The sequence below is a fragment of the Marmota marmota genome, unplaced genomic scaffold (assembly GCF_001458135.2).
Source record: "Marmota marmota marmota unplaced genomic scaffold, marMar, whole genome shotgun sequence".
NCBI lineage: Eukaryota > Metazoa > Chordata > Mammalia > Rodentia > Sciuridae > Marmota > Marmota marmota.
In genome coordinates, this window is record NW_025999968.1 from 56,335,447 (window position 1) to 56,356,996 (window position 21,550).

The 21,550-nt window shown below is 43.7% G+C and overlaps 1 protein-coding gene across 1 annotated transcript in view; it reads right to left on the bottom strand.

The window, feature by feature from the left end:
- Positions 1-21,550, bottom strand: part of Cldn14 (claudin 14) — a 67,126-nt gene that overhangs the window by 31,976 nt on the left and 13,600 nt on the right. The window contains exon 2 of the mRNA XM_048803654.1: positions 9,078-9,215. The gene's annotated coding sequence lies outside the window, so the exon portion shown is untranslated. The remainder of the gene's footprint in view (positions 1-9,077; positions 9,216-21,550) is intronic.

Sequence of the window (21,550 nt, forward strand, 5' to 3'; positions counted from 1 at the left end):
CTTCCTCTCACTGACACGTAAATGATGGAAGCTGCCATCCTCGCAGCTTGCATACCCCGGGCCACGCCCATCCCAGCAGAATCCTGTCTGTCTGTTCTGGGAGGCAGGAGCCGTCTTGTCTCCCCATCACACTAGGGAGCCCATTAGCCGAGCCCTAGGTCAAGTCCAAATGGCTGCACCTGACTCTTCAGCACCCTCCCGACATACATCTTCCCACCGTCGAAGGGGTTCCCATTCATGCTTCTCCATCCTCTGTCCTCTGGCCACTGTGCCCTCTGTTGCTCTCCTCCTCCCTCCTGGGCACTGGACCCAGCACATCTCCACACAGGTTGGTTCCACTGACTAGGATGCCCTGCGATCCTTCCTTCCTCAGCCAGGCTGCCCTGATGTGTTTTGCAGGAATGTGAATTCCCCACTGCCTCTCTGGTTCACGGTGTTTCACCAACAAGCCATCTCCCCAACTATATTGGGCTTGCATGTCCGCGTTTCTACCCTGTGGCACATTACAGAAACTGAGACCAGTCCATAAGTTTTCACTGACAATGAAAAGTAATGTAGCCTCTTTGCTTTGTGGGCTGGGTTCCTACAGACAATTACCAGGAGGGACTGAGTCAGTTTAGGATTTTAATGACAAATGAGTAGGATTAGAGTAGGGTCATTAGGAGGAGTTCAGAGTTGAAGGCGTGTGTGTCCCTGGGCCTGCAGGGGAGCTTGTGGACAGCGTATTCCAACTTGACCTCCTGAGTCAGAATTTCAGGAGGTAGAGCTGGGAATCTGCTTTTATGTCAGTCTAGCCCAACCAGGGATTCTGGTGCATGGTAAAGGTGATCTGGACATTGACAGGGGTGTTCACTCTAGGCTTGCTAGTGCAGCAGGGGACAATACTAGCGACATAGCTCACAGAGTTCCATAGGCAAAGCCAACAGAGACTGAGTGCTTCCTAGGTGATCAGTTGCCTCCAGCACTGCTGTTCCTTGTCTCTGGTTGTGGAAGGATGTTCTCACATAATCAAACACTGTCGGGGAGAATCTGAGGGTCTCCAGTGTGATCCCATGGGCAGCGCTGAGCCAGCAGCCTGCCTCAGCCACAAAAAGAGAGTTGACTTGTCTTCCCATTTGGGTTCCCCTGAGTGGGGGAATTAGAGCGTGTTGTTCATTTATAATGTTTGCTTTGCTTTTGGAAACACCTCGGGGCAACTCAGGATAGGTTTTCACAGTGGTGTTTGCCTTGGCTTAGCTGCAAAGTCCCCCCTTTTTAGCCTGTTTATGGCGAGTTAGCACATGGCCCCATATCCAGGAGCCCCACACCAGACCTAGCAGAAAGCAGGGGATGCACAGAGGGCAGGGTCAGGTTTCCCCAGATCCACCTCATCTTGGAGCTAGTCCGAGGTCAGGCTAGGCACCAGGCTGTTTGGACTTTACAGCCTCAGAGATGCCTCCAGACATATGCTGCCATAGCCTGACCAACAACCAGCAAGGAAGACATTCCGTTCTTTTAGCACCTACTCTGTGTTCATATTTTCTTTTCTTTTTGAAAAGTCAACTCACTTTCCACAGTAAATTGTGGATCCTTCTTGATGTTTATGCTCAAGTTTCAAACAGATGCCTTGCTACATGTTAATAATAATCGCATCTGTGCCAGCGATTCCATTTACATCGTTTCATTTAATCCGCACAGAACTCTATGCAGAGGGTATTATTAGATCCCACTTCATGATGAGAAACAAACTCATGGAGTCTGGGTGGCCCAAGATGACCCACTCTCAAATAGAGGGCGAATCCGTAGCACATCTTCTCAGTGAGTGATTGCTTCCACTTGGCTGGTGATCTGCCACATCCTGAACCTCCAATGTCATCCCCAGCTGCCCTCCTTTGCCTTGAAGTAGGGCCAAACTTATCTGAGGGCTCAACAATTTTATCTTAGCCCGTATTTACTTTAGATGTAGCTTATAGCAGCAAAATGACAAATGAAGAAAGTTACTTGTTTACAGGAACACATCTGCAGGGTATGAATATGTTATCATGCGGGTCTCTGTAAGTGGCGCTTTCTTGAAATGAAAGCATAATTGGGTTACACTAATGTGGAGGGTAGAAACAGGTTAAAATCCAAGAGACACTGTTGGAATATGGCCATGGTCACCTGACCCAGGGAGGGTCCCATTCAAAGGCCTGTGGATGTTGGGTGGATTCTGATAGTGAAGAAGAGGTCCCCTGGGAAATGAGTGGGACATTTGGGACTGAGACTATGAACTGGAAATATGGGCTTTAGGGAATGAGTCCAAGAAAATCACATTTTCTTACTGGAAGGCTCCTTCTTCCTGTTTTCCCCACATCTGCTGTACTGACATGGATGCAGCCCCAGCCCACACCGACTAGGCCACTACTTGGATTGGTGGTGACTGCAGGGGTCATGTTCATTTCTCTTTTCAGCAGCCTGGGGCTAAATTAAAGAACTTGAAGGGAAGGGAAACTCCACAGGCTCTGAGCCAGCCCCAACCCTCAATAGGTGCTGTTCTGATGGAAGGTAGTCACGGAGATGAGTGAACATTTGGACTTTATGATGTGGCCATGAGAGAACACTGGATAAATACAAAGTCCTATGAATTTAAAGGTTATTTACTGGCTTAATCCAAGGAACTCAAAAGGGACTAGACTATGATTTAAAACTTGGATCCCAGGCATGGACCCTCCATACCAGTTTACAAATACTGGGTGAGGCAGGCTGGAAAGGGTTAATGCTAATTTCCTTTCAATATCCTGAAAACACCACTCTAAACTAAGAACAGAAGAAATCACCATGAGTAAGAGTAACACTTTCACATTGGCTGCCCACGATGTGTTACATGTTTACATATATCAACTCTAACATCCCCCGACTGAGGTATTATTGTCCCAGTTTTGCGTTTTGGGGAATAAGAGATTCAATGAGCCCAGTGACTTATCCGAGGTTATAATGTTAGCAAGAAGTAAGGCCCAGAGTGAAAGGGATCCTTTCTTCTCTAAGTTGGCTCTCACAAAATACTATTCTTACCCTCATTGGGGTCTGAGGTGGTGTCACATTATATTTCTGCACTAGCTAGAAGATTGGGGACAATTATGACATCCCTGCAGTATGCCTGGGGGTCAGTCCTGGAATTATCAGAGTTCACCCTCAGCTGAGAAAGGAGTTTTGCAAGGAAATGATACCTTAGATTTCCCCCGCTAGTGCACAAGCATTACTTGAGAGGGCTATGGTATGTTAGAGATATATGACTGTGACATCTTGTAAATTTTATAGCTACTGTCTTACACTTCACCAGCATTCCTGATCTTGTTGTGGTGTTCACTTCAAATGGTATTGTGTGAATGAGTGTGTAAGAAACAAATGCAGGTCATGCATTATTTGACACGAATGTATTTAGGAACTAATTTCCCCTTGAACAGCATGACTTTGTTTATCCACTGATTTTTTAATAAATAGTTTATTTGCATTCAAAATATGATAGTAATAAAACTACTTATTATCTATGGAACAAAACACTGAATATTTCCCACTGGATATTTAATAGAAACCATATTTCTATTAAAATGTTTTTGTAACCTTGAATACATCTGTCCTAAAGAAAGGAAAAGTTCTCAATCCAGGCTCATATTAGATTTCTAGGGAAGCTTTTTAACAATTTTTAATGCATGGGCCCCACTCCTAGACCAAAAATTCAGATCTCTTGAGAAGTCTGTTCTGGGAAGTGATAATTTAGAAAACTTTATAAGTGATTCTAACATGCAGCCAATGTTGAGAAATACTAGATTTAGGCAATAATGGATTTTTAAAATAATGCAGTAATGTCTTATTAATATCAGTACATCAATGTTTCACACCAGAGAAAAGTCTGTTATGCACTACAGTCAAGAGTTTTGAATACAACACAACTAGACACATGCAATTAATATCATGAATACAAGAAATCAGTAAGTTCCAGAAACAAAGTAGAAGCTCAATAAATATTACTAAAAGAGTAAAGGAATGATGACATCTTGCAAAAGATTATATGAAAAATCATATTTTGATGGACCTACAATGTCATTGTTAGATGAAAGATCACTGATAAATAAGTTTTAATTAATCATAGTACTAAATCTATTATGAGCCACATCCAAATTTTAAAAAATGCTAAAAACAGAAAGCTAGGAGCCTTATAATTAATGAAACAAAGTATTTTAAAACCACTGTTCTTTTGCTACTTGGCTCCAATTGTTATACCACTAACTTCCACTAGATGCCGCTGTGATCTGCTCCTTCAGGCTCTGAAAGGCAGTCTGAAAACCACTTTTACACAAGTATTTAAAGTTGAAATAGTGTACCCCTTAAGACAAAAGACTTAAAAATTTCATAATTCGAGGAGCTGTATTCCAGTATTTCTCTGTTAAGATTTATCTGACGTATTTCATGAAGTGTAAAATTATTTGAAAATAAATTGAAACGTCTTGTCTCCTTGAGGACAAGTTGTTGCTTCCCTTCTATCCACATCCCCAGATGTCACATTTCACTTGTGTCAATCTCATGACTAGTCTACAGTGGGTTTTAGGGAACAGATAGCAATATTGACAGGAGGGCTAGTGTTGGACTTAAATAAAATAAAAAGTTTTACTTAAAGGAAAAAAATATGATGTCTTCTAATCTGAAGATAGCAGATTCACTGCTTGTCCTGACAGGACAAGTTGGGTGAAAAAGGGCCCTGAGCTTAAATCCCAGTCCAATGTTGGTGCTGGTTATTGACCTAGGACCTCCCTGGCTAAAACCCTAAATTCTCCCTGTTGGGTGAGAATTACTCTCCCAGAAAAATGATAAAAGCTATAGGGCCAAACGGAAGCCCACAGAACTTCCAGAGATGTGCTCAGAGGAGAGCAACTTGGCTCTAGCAATCTCCAGTAAGATGAGAACAGATACTGAGAGTAAGTACTTCAAAGCTTTTACAGTAAATCTGTAATGTTATGTCTGTTAAGTCTAATAAAAAGAAATTGGGAGGCTGGGAATGTCATTTAGTGGTAGAGCACCTGCTTAGCATGTGCAAGGCACTGAATTCCAAAAGTTCCAGTATTTTACAAAAATATCAACCCATAAGAGATGAGGGTTTTTGTTTTCTTATTTTTTGTTGTTTCTTATTTTTTGCTGGGGGAGGGAACCTCAGAATCAAGGTCAAAAGAAATCCTAAGAACAGCAAACTTATGGGAGCCCCAGCCTCTGAGCCTGCAGTTCGCAGCTCACCAAGAGTTCACCAGCCCTAAAGTCTCAGGGACTCTTCAGGGACTCTGAACCATCACCCTTCACAGAGGCTTCCCTTGCTCAGCGCACATATAAAAGAGCGAGCTAAACTGGCCCTGGGGCAAGAGGAACTCAGGTGTTCAAAGTGAAAAGAAAATGCAAAATCACTCTGAATTGCCAACTCTCATATATATATAGGTTCAGAATCCAGGCACAGTGAGAGTTCTATAGTAGACTTCTTTTTGGTTTGATCCAGCAAAATCATCTGGCTTTGATGGAAGGGAAGTCTAAGGTGCCATAGCTTTCCATTTATGAGTAAATGTGAGTTGGTCACTTTGTTGCTCTTAAGAATGGCCATGGGTATGCTGTCATACTGTCAATGCTTTTTTCGGAAAAGCCGTCTGGTGATATCTATCAAAATGTGAACTGTAAATACTCTTTAACTCAGCAGTTTTAAATGTATCATTAAAAGATTAGATACTAGGGCTGGGATTTTGGGTCAGCAGTAGAGTGCTCGCCTAGCAGATGCGAGGCCCTGGGTTCGATCCTCAGCACCACGTAAAAAATAGATAAATGAAGGTATTGTGTCCAACTACAACTAAACAACAAATGTTAAAAAAAAAAGGTTAAGGGCTGGGGTTGTGGCTCAGTGGTACAGCGCTTGCTTAGCATGTGTGAGGCACTGGGTTCGATCCCCAGAACCATGTAAAAATAAAAAATAAAGGTATTATGCCCATCTATTTTTTTTTTTAAAAAGTCATGTTTAAAAAAAAGATTAGATACTGCCATGTATGGTGGCACATGCCTGTACTCCCAGCAACTTGGGAGGCAGAAGCAAGGAGATCAAGAGTTCTAGGTCAGCCTGAGAAACTTAGCAAGACCCCATTAAAAAAAAAAATTAGATACTTCTTTAGAGGCTAACACGGAAAGAGTTCCAAGACATGATGTGAAGTAAAGGAAGGAAGTTGAAGTACGATAGGCACAGCATGATCTTATTTGTGTGAAAAAGAAGCACATGCATTTTGAGGGTGCTGAGAATCATGAAAACTTTAGAAAAAACTGTTCACAATGGTCCCCTCTGGGAAGTAGAGTCAAGTAACAAAGTTGGAGAGAAGGACTTTCACTTTTATCCTCATACCCTTTTGTATGGTTTCATTATTTTAAAAGTAAAACATGCAATGATTTCACATAGAACAAGGTCCTCTCTGTGAGCATTAAGAGCAAGAAGAAATGGCAAAAAATATCAGTCAGACATAACCTGAAACAAGGGGTTTCATAAAATAGCAGTCCCTAAAGCTCAAGAGATATGGGCAACAACAACAATGAAAAACAACTTCTAGTTTGCTCTCACCTATGGCCAGTGAATATTTTTAGAAAAAAGCAATAGCTGCCTCAGGGGACCCCACAAAACCCAGTACAGCAGGGGCCCATGGCTTCCAGGGATTGTGGCCATCACCATGTGAAAAAATTCAGAGAGAACTGCCCAAGTGTTTAATTACTGTGTGGAAATGGAACCAAAAGAAAGGAGATTAGGGTTGGTTATGTAAATATAAAATGGTTGTCTGGCCCTGCTTCATAAACAGAGTGTGCTGGCTAGCAGTGGCACTGTTAACTTTCACAAGAGGGACACACCTTTCTTTTCTAATTCTATCCTACACAGTGCTGATTCATTATGATACCACTGTTCTCAGAAATATTTTTCTTAAAAGCTATATATAATTATCATACACATACAGAATTAAATATATGTACACACACACACATCATGCTCTGTGCTCTCAGCCAGTGAAATCTAGGAAGGAGCTTGTCATGTATTCTTTGTTGCCCTTAGCGCAGCACACTCCACTACAAATACTTCCAGCCAATGAGTATTTTCACTGCTGTCCTAAGTTGTGCATGTTCTGTAAAGTACGCTATTTACTCTATCTTGGCCTTTCTGCTACTTATTTCATGTTCTAGAGATCATTTTCATCCACAGCTGTGGGTAAAAAGTGTTTAAATAATAGTTCTGGACTTGCCGTGAAGAGACAAAGGAAGAATACTATGCTATTGTTAATCAGCCAGTTTTCATGCAACTCAAACTGCCTTTGTGGCAATAATGGAAGAAGCAGATGGTGAAGTTCAGCAAGCCATGGGGGACAGGTGGAAGTCCTTTGCATTTATGATGGACATCTTAAACAGCATTGCAGGGCTGGGAGAGATGACAAAGGGGACTTGACGAGGGTATCAAGGTAGGAACCAGAATCAAGCTCAATAAAGACCCAAAGAGCAAGCACACTTCTATGCCCTTCTATGCCATGTTCCATTTGACAGATACTGTTGGGAGGCTTCAAGAAGCTAGGAGTGGTGGGTAGGGGGCATGCAGGCACAGGGCCATCCCCTACAGGGACACCAGAGCACTCAGATCTCCCACTACACTTAGGAACAACATCTTTTAGCCAGGGTCAACTGAATGGCTGCAACATCACTGAAACCAGTAGCAAGAAGGGACATAGTCTTTTAAAAAATTCCCCTTGCAGTAAGTAGTGTGGGAGATGAAAGGGTCCAGAGTGGGGACCTGCTTCAGGACACTGCCTTGTTGAGCAGGCAGGCGCCATTCGTCGTGGGACTTTCATTTAACTGAGAGGGGCCTGCAAATTTAGGCTCAGAAATGAATTCTCCGGAGGCAAGGGAGAGGCTGAGCATGCCTTCCCTGGGGCCTTTCCTCCTGATGGGCCCTTCCTTTATTTATTTAGAGCACTGAGCCCTTCCTCTGAGTAAATACTGAACAAATACTTTAAAATCACCCGTTTAAACAGTGTCAAATTATTACCCCGCCTCCACCTGGCCCTAGGCATGGCTGTCGTGCTCACTGGTTATCTCCTGATTTTCCGTAGTTGAGCAGGCGGAGACCCTAGCATTACAGGTACCTCGGGATCTGCACGTGTGGGGGAAATATTAGTGCAGCACACTCTACTCCTATATGGCGGAACTTCCACCTGTGTGTGTAACTTCCGTCTCACTATGTGGAGCTTCTGCCCTAGTGGGGGAACTTCCGCCTCACTGGGCAGGGAGCTTCCGGTGTCAGCCATCTTGGGAGGAGCTCAGGCCGGAAGTTACAGGCAAGCCTGAAGGAGTCTTCTGGCTGGGGAGTGAGAACGGCGCCTTTTCTTATTTTGGGCTGGGTTCTGAGAGGGGTAGATGTTTGGAAGTGGTGTTAGCCACAGGGAAGCAAGAATGGAGATGGGACGATGTTTACAGCCACAGAGAAGAGAAGTCTTGGTGAGGCACCCACCCAGGGACTCCCGCGAAGAGAAATATGGTGGAGGGAGAGTTACTGTGGAGGAGTACTGCCCTGAACATTCAGAATGAAAGCATCATTGTTTTTGGATTGATGCTTTAGAAACCAAAACTCTGTTTACTGGCCACCTATACAACCTATTAATCCCCCAAGAACTTAAAGGCTTAAGTCCCTATTGTATACATGCTGTATCCCCTGCAGACTTGGGGTGTGGGGTGGGGTGTCCAGGCTTTTCTAGAGCAAAAGCTGCAAACACCTAGAGTCCAGTTATGTCTGGGGTGCAGTAGGATTCTCAGCCACCTGATTTTCGGATTGACAGTTACAGAACTGGACCAGAGAAGCAGCAAGTTTCTGGGTGCATTCACCCACCAGCCAGACTGGAAATACTGGAAAAGCAGAGGCAGCTAACCTTGGAGGCCTTGTCAGTATTTTCTTTCTTTTTGGCCAGTTCAGTTTTGAATAGAAACTGGAATAATAATTATAATGATACATGTTTACAGATTTTAACTAATTAATCCCTTGGAGTCCTCTTTTGGGGTAAAAGCATTCTACCCACCTCATACATCAGGAAAACAAGAGGCCATATGGTTTGGCTGGGCTGGGTGGTCGTTGGTGTCAGTAGAAGAGTGGAGACTGTGGCTTCAATAGTCCTTGACTTCTTGGCCTGTGTCCAAATCGTTGGGCCTTGTAGCTCCTAGAAAGGTGATACATGAGAAATTAAAGTGGACCAAACTATAAACTAGCAGGAGCAGTTGCCTGTAGTCAGGAGGACAGGCCCTGTGGCCCTGCCTGTGCCTGTTTCTCTTTGAGGGACAGCCTTGGAGAGGAGGAAAACCCATTAAACCAGAAGAATTTTGTCCACCTTTAATTACCAATTAAAACATTCTGTAAAGAACATTCCCCCTGAAAAAACCCTCCAAGTTACTGTGAAGTTTTCATCTTTCCCTTTTGAATCCCAAGATCTACAGCCATGTAATCCAATGTTGGGAAAACATTTATTTGCAGAAACACCTACTGGGGTGTTGGGGACACCCATAACAGGGCAGGGAATGATGGAGCCAAATCCTTGAAGTAAGGCCCTGACCTACTGAAGAACTTTCTTTACCCTTTCTGTCAAGAGATTGTCTCCTGATTCTTTGTTCTCCTTTGAAAGCCACAAACTGGAGTGAGGTAGTAGGGGTAAAGATGAGGGGAGGAAAAAAATGAAGCTTTTCAATGGTCATGGCAATTTCAAGGTAAGGAAAATGGTAGGAACACAGGAGGAAGCAGCCTTTGGCCCTAGTAGACACAAATAAAGGCATGAAAGTCAGCAAAGAGATCCAGGCTGGACTCCCAGAGAAAATTGCATATGGTTGTATAAGTGAGCAGTCATGGTCAAATGTAGTCTTTTCAGGGTGTTTCCAGGCAAATTAGCCCTGTTTGGAAGCATGGTATTGCCATCTTAGTGGATTATTCCTCTGAAGCCCCCCAGTGGGCGTTTACTTAGTCTTGATCCTATCCTACTTTGTGTCTTTGTCCAACTTTTTATATGTGAATACTGTTGTTCCCAAATTTAGTGGTAGACTTCTTAGTAGTAGGGACCAGGGTTTTCATGATAAATGTTAATTAAAATGATTCATCAAAGAACTCCTCCTTGTGTATCATCAGCTGAGAGACATAAACCAATTTCAGTCTTATTCCTATTACTTGATTTTCTTTCATTGTTCCAGCTTTCCTTTTAGGGTCTAGTGTTCCTGAGTCTTCCTTGATTCAGGGGGCACATCTGTGAGCCATGTGTTTATTTTCTTTGCTCCTGCACAGTGGTTTTTTTTTTTTTTGCTACTACAGGAAGTTTGGTAGATTCAAAAGTATAAAGATCCACACTAAGACCTGAGATGATAATCACTGACGCTATCAGCAAGTCTGGATACCCACATCTGCTTAGAGAATGGTTGTCCTGAGAAGCTCATCCCAGTCCTAATTCTGGTTGGTCTGTTTTGAGGTGATAGCCTCATATTGAAGTAATTTCTCCCCTCTAAAGGGTCTAGAATTGGTTCAGTTGTAATCTATTTTATGTAGTTGACTGCCTCAAGAAACCTGGAAAAGGTTATTAGGAGTGTGTGTCTAGGCATATGGATAACTGTTCCAACCCAACAGTCTGTGAACACCATTAGTAACCCTTGAAATGGTTCTCCAGGAAGTGCCAGCTGTTAATGACTTTGCCCCGATGCTCCTGTGTGAGCTGAATAAAGAGATAATGTGTACTCTGGTTTCTCTTCAGATCGTATAAATCTTTCGCCTTTAATAAAGAGATAATGTGTAACTTTGCCAGTAGCCAGGTGCTCGAGTTGATGGTTTGCTCAGGGATGGTGTGCCATTTGAGCCCAGAAAACATTGCCAAAGAAACAGTGCAAAATTAATGACTCTGCTGTTGAGAGACAGAAGAGGGACAAACTGATAAGCTGATGATGCTGTGTCCCCTTCTACTGACTGAGAGAAGGGCTACACCGGAGGCAGGCAGAAATACTAACACAACTTTCACATGGCCAGGGGGAGAGACATTTTATATCAGTAACTCTGAATTGACTTTCACTTTCTAGGAAGATATTGTATGGAAGTGCAGAGACATAGAAGAAAAATATGGCCTCAGGATGTTTTTAATCTAGCTAAAGTTCATGAGTGGAAACTAGTTAAAATGTAAGAAACTGTAATATCACACTATGAAATAATAGCCTTTAAAGTAAATGAAATTGATTAATGTGTACTGAGAGTTAAGTGGGAAAGGCCAGAAGCAGGACAAGATACCATGTACGTAGAAATTAAAGCCAAGCACATGTATGTATGTTTGTGTGTGTGTGTGTGTGTCTATATGAAAATGCATAAAGGGGACTGAAAGAGGCCTCATTAAAAAGAGGCAGAGCTGCTTTCTGGGAGGGAAATGAGGTTGGGGAGTGTGTTGAAGGGAATCCTTTACCTTTTTACTTCATGTACTTCTGCTTTGACTACATTATTTAAACAAGAAAGTATTTATACATTTCTTAGGTTAAAAAGGAAAAGAGTGAAAAATATAACATCAGAGCAAGTGCATGATCAATTCCAGGAGTGATCCTAAAGCTACCTGCCCACTACCTTATAAACTCTTCAACTTCTCCCCTTCCTTCTTATTCACAGAATCCTAATTTTTCTTGGGAATCTACCCATTTATCTGAAGGTTGAAATGGCTGTATGTCTTTGGAGATACCTGGAAAAACATAAAATCATAGTGGCCCCATCTTGCAGTGACTTGTTGAGTTAGGTCATGTGATGCAGTCAGGGACAATGGGATTTGAGATGATGTCCAGGGGCAACTGGGTAAAGCTTTTTTGCTCTTAAAAAGGGGAATGAAGAAGATAAAGCACTTTTTCCTTCTACTGGATGGTGCAGTTTTTGCATGTGATAACTCTCAAGGTGGCAGCCATCTTTGCCTTTGGGAGCTACCCTGGGGACCAAGCCAAATGAGGATGTTGGTAGGAAGGTGGAAAAACTTGTGTCCTTGAAGACAGTTAATAAGCCTCTGAATCAACCTCCCTGGAGTTGCCCTATGTCAGGACTTGAGAGAGAACAGGTTTTTATTTTTGCTTAGGCCAGTCGAAGAGGGATCATCTGGTATTTGCAGCTCAGTCCAGATAGCGGTTACTGGGAGCTCAGTTTGGTTGTGAGGCCTCAAGCCCCTTTGTATCTGAGGGGAAATTTGGGTCCTTGGTGCCCCCTAGGAACTAGGACACACTACAGAATGGTGGGGGGGTCATGAACTTTTTGTGGTTGGCAGGAGAGAGGGAGCTCAGGGGAAGCTGAGAAGTCATCCAGAGACAGGGGCACTCACTGCCCTGGCGGCTCAGCAGCAAGAGGTCAATGAGGTGAGGTAGGAAGAGAGTAGAAAATTGAACCTCAGGCTGGCCTCTGAGGTATTTGTTATGAGTTCTGAGAGGCAGGAGCTGTACTTGGGAGGCCAAAGGAGCCATCTCAGTTTAGGGCTACATGAAGGGAAGTTTCCTTCCCCCAGAGCAAAAAGCACCTCAGCTCTCAAGGGGGATGTGGGGAGAGAGAACATTATTGGACTCTGGGAGCTGGAGTGAACTTGATATTTTGGCAGCTGCTGCTCTGAGCAGAGCCATGGCCTTATAGAACCCAAAGGACTGCAAGAACTGGGCGGAGCAGAGCTGGGGACCCCCTGCCGGAATGCTTGGAGTCCTCCAGAGGCTCTGATGCTTTCCATTGGTTTGTCAGTGTGTCTACCTGAATTAAACCTCCCTGATCCCAAGCTGCTATTGACTTAAAACATTTTAAACCAGGATCATCTCATGTACGTCAGAGCTGAAACCCTGAATGGAGCATAGTAAATTGAAGTCTTAACTGTGGTTGCTTGGGAGTGTGTGTGTGGCGGGGAGAGAGATGGGTAAGGGGCGAAGAGAAGAAAGGAGCAGGAAGAGAACAGGGGAGGAGGGAGAGGAAGTGTGAGGAGGATGACTGTTCTTTTTTTATTTACATAAATTTTCCCCACATTTTAAAGTGGTTCCTTATAGTTGTACGTACTGATGAGATGGGATGACTAGTCTACAGGATGGGGTGGCTGGTTTCCGCCAGGCCCTGAACCCCTTCCCTTGCCTAAGGCATCCATTTCCCTCACTGGTCTTGCCTCCAGCTTGACAGCAAGTGCCTCACTTGCTCTTAGAATGAAGGCAAGGAAGGCCTGCTCCTACAATGCAGACCCAAGAAAAGTCAAAACTGCAGCCCTGGGCTTTCAAATTGTGATCTGTGGAACTCTCAAGTGACCCAGAGTCCTGTGAAAGTGCTTCTGGGACTGCAAATGGTCAACTAAGATCTCAGGTAAGAAATGTTTCACTTCATACCCTTTAGGATGGCATTATCAACAGAACAAAGCAAACTTCCCAGAAAACAAACATTGGTGAGCGTCTGGGAAACTGGATTTGGCATGGTTGGTAGGAAGGTAAAATGGTGCAGCCATTGTGGAAAACAGTATGGACATTTCTCAAAAATTACATATAGAATTACTGTGGGGTACAGCAATTCCTCTTCTAGAGAGATTCCCAAAGGATTCACAACAAGGACTCAAATATTTATACTCCAAATGTTCATAGCAGCATTATTCAGAATAGCCAAAAGATGGGAATAATCAAAATGTGTATTGATGGATAAATGGATAAATAAAATGTTATGTATATTTGCAATGGAGTATTATTCAACCTTAAAAATTAATGAAGTTCTAACATATGATACAATGTGGACCACTGCTAATATTATGGCCAGTGATATAAGCAAGGTATAGAAGAAAAGATATTGTGTGATGCCACTTATATGAGGTACCTAGAGTAGGCAGATTCATGGAGACAGAAAATGACTGATGTGTCACAGGCTGGGGGAAGGGCTGGGACTTAGTGTTTAATGGGCTCAGGGTTTCTGTTTGGGATGATGAAAACATTCTGGCAGTGGATAGTGGTGGTGGTTGCACAATAATGTAAATACTTAATGCCACCAAATTTTACATTTAAAAATGATTAAAATGGTAAATTTTATGTTATATGTATTTTAAAAAATTAAAAAATTAAATGTTTTCCATCTACTAAAAAACTATAATAGGTGCAGCACAGACACTGAGATACTCAATCTATCAGAGAATGCGTGGATTAAACTGGGTTTCCTCTGTACTCACCTAGGACTCAAGCTGCTTCTGGAATTTCTGACAGGAAGTTTGCATTTATTGCAAATATGCCAGTGGTTAGGAAGTTTGTATCTCCAGCATTGATCCTTTAAAGAGCTGGACTTGCTTTTATCCACTCACATAAAATTGTGGAGCATGGTTTCAACATGCCAGAAGAGCCAGCTGTGCAAAGCAGTTTCTGACATGTTGAGCCACGAGTTTATCTTTTGTCACTTACTGTAAGTTTTTGGTGTTTTTTGTCTGACTTATGCTTATGAATCAGAATGAAAACTACAGTTAGATATGAACAATGGTTCTGCTGCAGAACCACCTGGATCAGTTTGATCAGAGTACCTTAACATGGTCGTCTGGAACTTCTCTTTTAATGTTATATTCATCAAAATATGCAAATATTATACATTTGAACTTGTAAAATCAAATTTTGCCAGTAAGCCAGGTGCAGTGGCACATGCCTGAAATCCCATTGACTCTGGAAGTTGAGGCAAGATCAGTGTGTTCAAAGCCAGCCTCAATAACTTAGTGAGGTCCTAAGCAACTCAGCAAGATCCTGCCTCAAAATAAAAAATAAAAAGGTTTGAGGATGTGGCTTAGTGGTTAAGCACCCCAGGTTCAATCCCCAGTACCAAAAAAAAAAAAAAAAAAGTTGTCAATAAAACACTAGGGATTCTACCATATTTGAATTCCAAAAAGTTTCTGCTGTTAAAAAAAAAGTCTGAAAAGTCCTATAATTGTTCAATTCCCATCTCTTTCAATTCAGTGAGCCTTCATTAAAACCTTTGTTCAATTCTCAGCTGGATACAGTGAGTTTTTGAGGGATGAGGCATATCACAGGAGACTTAAATTCTGATTGTAAGCTGGGAATGGTTTTTACACTTTATTTTTAAAATTTTTATTCTCTCTCTCTCTTTTTTTTTTCCAGTTATTGGGGATTGAACCCACAGGTCCTGCACCACTGAGCCCCATCCCCAACCTTTTTATTTTATTTTGAGACAGGGTCTCGCTAAGTTGGTAAAACTGGCCTGGAACTTGCCACCCTCCTGCCTCAGTCTTCTGAATTGCTATGTTTACAGGCATGTACCATCATACCTGGCTCTATTTTAAATGGCCAGGGGAAAAAAACCCAAAGAATATTAATATTTCCTGACATTTAAAAATTATATGAAATTCAAATTTTAGTGTCCATGAATAAAATTTTTTGGAATACAGCCACATTCATTCATTCATGTACTATCGTGGCTGTTTTCCTCCTACCACTGCACAGCTGAGTATTCTGACAGAGACCATATAGTCCCAAAAAGCTTAATATATTGACCCTCTGGCCCTTTATGGAAAAATTTTGCCGATCCCTGGATTAGACGGTGGCTGTCACCATATGACATCTGCTCATCTAGACCAGAGGAGCCCAGTGTTCGCTTTGATGTTGCCGGTGTTTTGGCAGCATTACTGCAAAGTGAGACAGCCTGGACCAGTGGTTCTCCAGCTGTGCAGAATCAGCCCCAGGAGGGTGATGAAGAATGTGTGCACACAGTTTTTGTTGTGACAATAACAAGGGCCACCATGGTTGTTCAGTGGACAGAGAATAAGGATGTCAAATACTGGGCAGTGCTGGGGACAGCCTTGCACAGAGAAGTATTGTTCTTCCCCAAACAACAGTGGTGCAACCAATGAAAAATAGATTCAGAGAATTTCTGTGATTAATTTAATGTCCTAGCTTGGCTGGGCTCCTGCTGTGGTTGAATGTGTCCCCCAAAAGTTTATTTGTTGGAAACTTAATTCCCAAATTTATATGTTAATGATATTTGGAGGAGGGGCCTTAGGAAGGTAATTAGAATTAGATAGGGTCATGAAGGTGGGGTCCCCAGGATGGCATTAGTGGCTTTATAAGAAGAGGAAGAGAGACCCAACCTAGCATGCTTGCTCTGTCTGACAAATGACACTGGCTGCCATTTTATGATGTAGCAACAAAGCCCTTACCAGTGGCCTAGCAGGTGCCAGTGCCATGGTCTTGGACTTCCGGGCCTTCAGAACAGCGAGTGTGAATTTATTTTCTTTACAAATCTCAGGTATCCCATTGCAGCAACACAAATTAGCAGAGATAACCACAGAACCTAGCTGTTTGATTAAACATTATTTTGGATGTTTCCATGAGGGTATTTTTGGGATGAGATGAATATTTAAATCAGTGGACTTTGAGTAAAGCAGATTACACTCTCTAATGTGAGCCAGCTACATCCAATCAGATGAGTCTTGACTAAAACAAAAATCTGAATTCCCTGCAGCTCCCTGTAAGCTGAAGGCTGCCTTTGGACACAGCTCTTTCCTGTCTCTGGCCTGCTGTCTCTCCTTTCCGATCTTTCAACCTCTCCTCCATAGTTGCATGAGCCAATTCCTTAATATAAGTCTTTCTCTCTATCAATACAAACATTCTGTTGTCCTGTTACTCTGGAGAAATTTGCAATTTCATCTCACCAAATGATTAAAAACTCTTTCATAACCATATCTATGATTTTAATCCAAGAAATTTAGAGTATACTTGAACAAATACATATTGAACTCCAGTGACACATTAGCAAGTAATGCAAAGATAAGATGTGGTTCTGTCCCAATTTACCCAAAATTTAGATGAGGAGACTAACCAGGTACACATATATAATCAAGTTAAGATGCAATCCTGCTGAGTAGGTTAGCCCTAATCCACTGGCCAGTCAGAGACTGGAGCCAAAGGACACCAAGGATAGCCAGCAACCACAGAAACTAGGGAGAGGCAAAGAAGGATCGCCCTTTTCCATGCCTTCAGAAGGAGTGTGGCCCTGCCAACATCTTGATTTCTCCAGCCTGCAGAACTGTGACTGATGTGGCCATCAATCCATTTCTGTGAAGCTCTATTGTAGTGCCTTTCCAAACCAACACATCTTTTGCACAAGCAAAACCTTTTTTCCTTTTCCCATCTGAATTGTTTTTCTCTCCATCAATAAAAATTATAAGCATCTCTGCGTCCCCATCCAAGACCAGCAGGAGAAAAGCCTTGGGTACAGAGTCTGATTATTCAAACCCACCATGCTTATACCGTGAGTACCTCACTTGGTCCAGCCACTGGACAGGAAGATAGTATCCACATTGTCAAGACAGTTTCCCATCTTAGCTGGATGTAGCTATTTTTTTTTTCTTTTGAAGACCTTCTCTTGTATTATTTTTTAATTACACAAAGTAACTGCATTATTATATTCTAATTGTAAAGATGTAAACCATTCTGCAGCACAGTAAGTAGAATGGGAAATTTTCCGTTTCATCCATTCTCATTTCCTTATTTCTTATTACAACAACAATTTCTTGTCCATTCGAGTCTTTTTTCTTGCCATCAGTGAAGGGAAGCTGGCGTTGGTTGCAGCAACTTCTGACCACTCAGTGCTCACATGAGAATTCACTGTTCACTGTGTGCAGAGACCTTCAAGGATATGTAATCCCAATGCAAGAGCCTTGGACATCAAAAATGACATTTTAGTTTTCTGCTGTAACTAACTGAAATTTATTCTCTCACAGTTCTGGAGGCTGGAGAAATCAGGATGTTGGCAGGGCCACACTCCTTCTGAAGGCATGGAAGAGGGTGGTCCTTCTTTGCCTCTCCCTAGTTTCTGTGGTTGCTGGCTGTCCTTTGGCTCCAGTCTCTGACTGGCTGGTGGATTAGGGCCTACCTACTCCAGCATGATCGCGTCTTAACTTGATATATCTGTAAATAATGTATTTCCAAATTAAGGTCACACATGTGGGAGTGAAGACTTGAATCTGTCTTTGTGGAGACACAATTCAACCCACATTAGGTGGCATCTCTGTACTTCTAAAAAATCCACCGCAAGTCACAAAGGCCCCAATTAAAAGGTGATTTCTTTCCACTGCCAATGCCTTTCCCCCCTCATCCCTTCATGTGCACGCAGGTCCCGCATGGAGGTGATCCTGTGGAAATGGGCGGAGAATGGAAAAAGTCAGCCACTTTACCAACCACCCGTCAGATGCTTGAGGGGACAAGCTGGGGGCAGCTCTGGAAACACTACCCTCTTTTCAGACCTCCCTATGGAGAGCAGTCTCGTGGGGATCTTGCACGAGGTCAGACGCTGGAGCCTGAGCAGCTGCAGGCTTCAGTCTACAAGCTGAGCAGAGCAGACAGCCCAAAATGGCAGGGGCTTGGGGGGAAGCCAGACTTCTCCAAAGCTGTCATTTCAGAGTGGAAGAAAACAATCCACTTTTTTTTTTTTTTATAGGTGTTAAGTATCATAGACTTCAAAGCTTGGTCATGACAATGAAAATATCTGAAAGTGAAGCCTGTTCTGTAGGTATCAGCTTCTTCTTGAAACACCAGGTTCCTGGCAGTGTCTGGGCTATCGCATCAGGGTGACTGGAAGGGTATCCTGGAAGAAGCAGGAGGGAACCACATGGCACCTTCTAGCATCCACTAGAGCAGGAATGGAAGGAGACGCAATAAAGGAGGGGGTGAGTGAGATTTCATAAAGGTGGTTTCCCCTCCTCTCCTGGGCTCACTGATACACAGGAGAGGAGAGCTGCGGGGCCTGAGAATATCCGGTTAGTGTAGAAGGACGACTTCAGACATACCAGTTTGTAACTGGAGCCACCCAGACTTCTACCTCTGAATGTTCCCATGGCAAAAACACAGATTTTCACAACATTCCAAGAAAATTCTGAAACTGAGTCCTGTAGACGGCTTGGAATTTTTTTGTTGTTGTTGTTAAGGAAATAATATTCCACGCATCAGAGGTACATCTGTGTGGGCAGATGTATCTTGGGAGCCATGGGTGAGGCCTGGTGGTCGCTGGCGGGGGTGGGGCAGCAGCAGGCTGAGGACTTTGAAATGCATCTCATTCCAGTTCTCTGATCCTTACTTCTCCAGGGAAAGGGTAGCATTGTTGTGATTTCCTGACTAAAAATCATGTGGGAGAATATTTAGTGCTCTATACAAGAAGACCCAAGGCTGATCAGATGCCCTGAGACTTTAGGATTTTCTGTCAGTGCCAGCACATCAGCCAAGAAATCCCTATCACGTTATCCTATGAAGTTTGCTTATACTTTAACTTTAAAAATAAAGGTCTTCATTCCCAAACAAAGATATCTGGACTCCTCCTTGTGGATTAAACTGATTCTCAAATTGAGATAATAGCAGGTCCCCTGGCACTTCTTTTGCTCTAAATCTATCTTTTCTTCATGCCCAGTACCATCAAGGCAGCCACAGTCCAATGCAGCCAGTCAGGCTCCTCCCTAAGACCAGATCCCACTTTATGTGAAATGCATGTTATTACTCCTGGGGGCTAGAGCCTATCTTGAAGTAAAATAAGTATCAACCACAGGGCAGTGACTGCAACCCAAATTGCGTATCTTGACTTGGCGCAAATGTTCCTTTTTGTCCTCACTCATTAACTTTGGGAGACACTGAGTGCTCCCTGGATGGGCTGGGGTTTGAAACATTCCTGCTTGAAGCCCAGCAAAACCCCAGGAACCAGAGCAGCTTCCATTCCCTCCACCTCCACCCTCCCTGCTGAGGTTGGAGGACCCCGTGATATATGGCGCCTTCCAGAGAACAGGATGCAGATGCGCGGGGGAGGGTAACCTGAGAACAGTGCAAGAAGACTCATCCGTCTGTCCCTGGAGTTCAAGTCATAAATTAAAAACCACAAATTTCAAATTTGAAGGAAATATTGACATCCCCCCACCCCAAACTTAGGCCTTTTTGTGTCAAGCTAAGTCTGAGAGGAGTACAAGTTTTTCCCCAGGATGACTTCCTCCCACTCCTAGGGGCAGCGAGAACCCCTGGCGGGCCAGCCGAGACCCACGTGTTCACTATGGCAGTGATCTTTTCTGGGAGCAGAGGATTTGATAAGGGGGAGAGGAAGAGATGGCACACACAGCATCAGACTGTCACTGCAGAGACTAAACCTTGGACCAACCAGACATCAGTGTGGTTCACCTCCCACCCCAGTCCTGCCCAGCATTGCTTGCAGCCCTAGATGTCCCCGCTCCTGACCCTTCCAGCTCCAGGGAGCAGGTACAGGAGCCTGAATGTACGTGGGAATTCCTTGGCTGCAGTCACCCTCACGCTCGTGTGTATATTCTGATTGCCTTTGTGCATGGCAAGCAATGGAATCAAATAATATGTTGGTTGCCTGCGTGTCTGCTCTGGCTCTTTCAGGTTTTAGAAAGCACTAATCCGTATCCATTTTTTCTTGAAATTTTCATAGGAACACAGATAAATGGTGTGATTGTGTGCATGGGGGGAGGTGGACAGAGAGAGAGAAGGAACATTCTTAAGGTAAACTATTTAGGTGATCCATGTTCATTTAAATTTTCCAAAACAGAGATTGAATTCCAGACTTTAATTATTATTTATTGTTACAAAAATAATCTAGGAAGTTTCCTAGTTTGGGTGGACAGTAGATTAGGCACCATCCCAAACAACAAATACTGAGGGACATCTGCCTCCCTGGACCACTTGTCCTGGCCCCTGTGGTCCCTGAAGTGTGAGCCCAGAACAGGGAGCAGCAACCTCATTGCTCTGCCTCCCAGCTGCCCTATCCTTGAGTACCAGTTCCATACACAGTATGGGGACATAGGTGCCCTCAGAACAAGGACCTGCCTGCCTTCTGCAACAATGCGGAGCCCTCTTTTAGGCCCAGCCCCCTCGTTGGTGCAGGCTGCAGGCGACATCTGTCTGCTTCAAGTTGAAACCTGCGTGACGGAAGTGGGGGCCTCAGTTACAGCAGAGACAAGGCCCCTCCCTCCAAGGGAGGCAGACACACAGCCTCTGCTACGCCAGACCCTGCTGTGAGCCCACAAATTAAGTACGTGGGTAGTGTGGCAGCCACAAGATAGGCAGGATCATATAGCCAAGACCTGCTGGACCTGGGCCCATTAGGGCAAATGCTGCCATCTGGTATTCAAATGTGACATTCAGAGACAGCCACTGGTCACTTTCCAGCAGGGCTGGCAGGTGTTATAGAAGACAGGAAACAGAACTGGTTTGGAGAGTTTCTGTGCAATGTCCTCTCACAGGAGGACAGGGACCATGGGCGAAGGTGATCGGAGCAACCGGGAGGCACGTCTTTTCTCAGGTCATCCTGGGGTGTGCTTCTACTCCGACCCACCCTCAGCTTCCCCATCCCTCACTGCCCATGGGAGCTGCCCTGTGGACCCTCAGACACCCCCATGGAGGAGCTCTGTGACAGTGCCAGTTGACGATCTCTCATGGACTGTGAATGCCAAGGCCACCTCAGCAGGTTGGCCAAACCCTCAATCGTCAGTGAACACGGGCTCGCCACTTGGGGCCCCAT